Raw genomic sequence first — 3,930 nt, 5'->3', positions numbered from 1 at the left:
GCTGCAAGCGTAGCTAAAAACTTCTAGTTTGGTGTGTCTGCGGGGGTTCAGGCCTGCTGCAAATATACAAAAAATGATCACAAATCATTCACAAAGGTTGCAGGTTGCATAAGAGGCGTCTGCTCTAATTAAGGACTCAGCTCGCTTAATCTGGGGGTGAGAACAGGGATAAGTTAGTGTTAATGACCAGAAATATTACAGGCTTGTATAAAATCATCATTCATGAATATCCAATGCCGCTAATTAAATATTTTACAAACGAACAAATAAAAGTAAAACGACAAGTAAAAACACACAAGAGATCACCAGTCGCAATAAATAATCAGGCAAGGAATGAAGATAGTTCACAGGCAATACCATGGGCTCGGGATCGTCTCCGCCTTCTATCTGATCAGGATCTTCATGATCTTCCCCGTCTTCCGGAAGCTGAAGTTCTGCAAGATGACTTAACATACCATCTTTCATCGCCAGGACTTCGTCAATACTGACCCTGCTCTCACCGATGACTTCATCGCCGGAAGTTGAGCTGTCGGATAAGGTGTCAGGGAAACTGATGAAGTCCTCGTATCCAAAATCCAGGGTTCCAAATTCAGATTCAAATTCATCATCTTCGAGGTCCCCAAGAAACTCTGGTTCATCAAGAATATTGGCAGAGGTGACATCTGGAACTGTGATGGGTGATTCTCGTAAAGGGATGGATGCATCACGGCCTCCCAAAGGCCGGGAGTTTCTTGCATACACCGCTGCAACAGGTTTTGCACGGGCGATCACTTGACCTGGTCGTAATTTGATGGCACGAGACGTTGTGTTTACCACCCAGACATCCGTTCTGCGATCTTCAATTCTGGTTACACTGGCGGGGATGATCAGCTTGTTGGTTGATGGAGCGATTTCAATCTCGTTGTCTTTAACGGACCGAGGCACTCTGCACTTGACGAAGCTTGCACTCTCAGGCGGTACTTCTATTAGCTTAGTGCAGTGAAGCGGACATCCGTGGGCTGACGTGATGGAAGTCTTTTCATCTGCCGACAGGTCGGCAAGTGCAAGGCTGCTATGCTCTGTAAATATCACATCGAGTTGGCAACCTAAAATGGACAGATAGCTGAGACGAGGTGGAGGTTCGTGGTGAAGACTGAAAGCAAACCTCCTCAAAAAATCCATCCCAAGTAATATGTGTCCAGGGAAGCGGGTATCAAGCACAGAAGCCCGGTGGGTTATACTTACAGAGTCTGATAATTGTAGTGGTAAGTCAACCTCTTCTGTTACCTCCATCGGTTGTTGTCCGGAGATTCCTTGCCAGCACAACGGTAAAACTGAGACGCTTTAACAATGTTAAGGCGCTGGTAAGTGTTCCTCTTTGAGTGATGGTGATTGCAGAAACCAGTGTCAATGACACGCCAAAAAATCGGGACATCATTCACATGAAGCTTGAACCATCGGTCGTGTCTCGATCTGACTCTTCGTAGTCAACGCTGCAATATCCGGTTGCACTTCACACTTCCCCGTCTTGTACAGCGACATCTAATTCTCGCTGTCCACTTGCGTGCTTGCCGGTATTGGTGAACGTGCGGCCGGGTGCATGTGGCTGGTTTGACGTCGCCCCGAGTAGTAGGCTCGTGTGTCGGTTGCAATGCTCACAGCAGAAGACGAGCCTTTCCAGACCTTCCCTGGCGTTGTTGAAAAAGGGGCCGGTAAGGGCGCTCGTCAGGACAAGACGAAACGAAGTGGACCCGAGGCCGACCGCAGCGGAACACAACGTCTCTCCTCTCGTGCATCGTGCTCGGCAATCTGCAAGGCTGTGACCCGTCGTTTGATGAAACGTTGCAAGAAGTCCTCTCGTCCTCACGTGGTCGGGATCCTCGGGTTCGGAGAATCGGCGAGTCGGTGACGTCCGACCTGGCATTGTCCGCCGGGACGATTATCATGCAAGGGCGGCTACATGTGAGTTCCGAATACTTGCAGTTGCCGCCTGGCGACGGTGTCCTGTCTGCTTTGTGGTGGTGTGGCTGCGGGTGTGAAACGCCCATGCGGATGTTCCACAGTTGTTGAGCACCACTGCACTAATTTATCTGTGGGTTTGCCATCGATCTCTCGTAGCTAAAGCTTCCCATCCCGCATCCATTGAGGAATACCTTGTAAAAAATACTCCTGCGGGCGAAGAAGATCTGGGTCACCAATTGCCAAGTGGAGGTAATCCCTTTCCCCTTTGTAACACTGCGGCTTGCAGGTTGAGGTAATAATCAAAAGGACTAGTGGGTCAGGTAACATACGGTGCTGGTATAAAACAAAGTGAATATAATCATTAGGTGAACAAACAACCGCGAACACTTTTCCTTAACTTTTGCTTTGAAACTCATCCAGTCCTGTGTTATATCCATCAAAAGCACTAGAATTGATTATTACCTCAGCGTTCCGCGACACATCATGCCGTGCCCATCTGACACAGGTTGCTTCCTCCCCAGTGGAGGGCTGAGATATGTAAACATTTTCGATTTGTTTCATCCATTGCCTCTAACTCTTGCGACCGCTGCCTGTCAGAGGGGGTGAGACGGCAGATATCTCCGATTTAAATAAAATGATACCGGCAGTGAGGCATTACCATCATCGGGACGGCATTATGTGGCGCATGAGGAACAAAAGGGCGTTGGAAAGGCGCAGAAACCGTCGAAGCTACACTAGTGTCAACTGTGCTACCTCAGGTGCGCGACGCGGCGTTCGATTACTTAGCGAATTGTTACGTCGTCCCCCAAGCGATCGCTATTAGCACGAATATGCTCCCTCATTGAGTTAATCTCTCCCTTGAGCTCGCGCGTCATAGTATCAAACCAGCACCATTACGCTCGTCACAACATTGAAAGGCTAAGGATGGTTTGCTTCATCAAATATAACTCTAGCACTGTGAAAAAGGATTAACCTCCCGAGATGACGTTCGAGGCCCCGCTGCATCGGCAGTTACTTCACAGGATTGAGAGCCGGGGTGTGTTCATGGATGCTGGCAATTGTCTGGCCACGGGTTCAACATAAACTTGATCCGCTACTTTGCACATCGGGAGCCAGGTTTCCCGGAGTTTGAATGAGCACCGAGAGGGGCGGGAAATGCAAACGAGGTAATAATACGCCCATCTCCTCTGGCAAGACGTTTCACTAATCTTTTTATTAGGTCCCATGAATGTTTTAAAACGCACAAGAACTAAAAACTTGGCTATAAATATCACCTACACCTTAAATGTTAAGAACACTGATCGCTGGTTTTAAGAAATTTAGCAAAAAGGTAAATGGGCTAAACAGATCCACAAAAAGATCACTTAAAATTACCCCTTATTAAACAATCGTAAAATACCTACGAATTTCAGTAAAACACCCACTAGAACGAACAAAACATGTTTAAAAAAACGCATAAGAATACCATAGACCGTACTCTAAGAAATCAAGATAAAACGAGTAAAATAAACAATATACAAACTGTAAAAACTGAAAAACACGATCTCCAAAGAATCGCATATAAAAGAATACAATTAAACTCTAAATTTAGACATACAAAACGGCATAAAGAACACGATAACAAATAATGAAGCAAAAGTAAAAATACGAATCAACTAAGGAAAAGCAAGCTAAACGAGAAGAGATGGCGAACGAGCTTACATACTACAATTCTAACGCTCAAGAACGAACAAGGTAACCGCGCTGAGTTAAGGACACTGGGGGCGCGCCAAGCTAAAGCAATTTTGACAACAATCGCGGATTATATAATAAAACATGGAGAAACACTGGCAAAATTCACTTGCAAATATATTATCCCACCATAAGCACCACCAAAAATATCACGGCTGTAGTGATCAATGACTATGATGTAAGTAGCAAGTTCATTACATAGGAGCTTGCCATAATTAATCTTGTATACATTTGTCATTAGATTACGCAACGGAGTGG

This window comes from Penaeus japonicus, unplaced genomic scaffold, assembly GCF_977035675.1.
Source record: "Penaeus japonicus unplaced genomic scaffold, GWHDUDI00000001_assembly GWHDUDI00000007, whole genome shotgun sequence".
Classification (NCBI taxonomy): domain Eukaryota; kingdom Metazoa; phylum Arthropoda; class Malacostraca; order Decapoda; family Penaeidae; genus Penaeus; species Penaeus japonicus.
Note: the sequence above shows the minus strand (reverse complement) of the source record.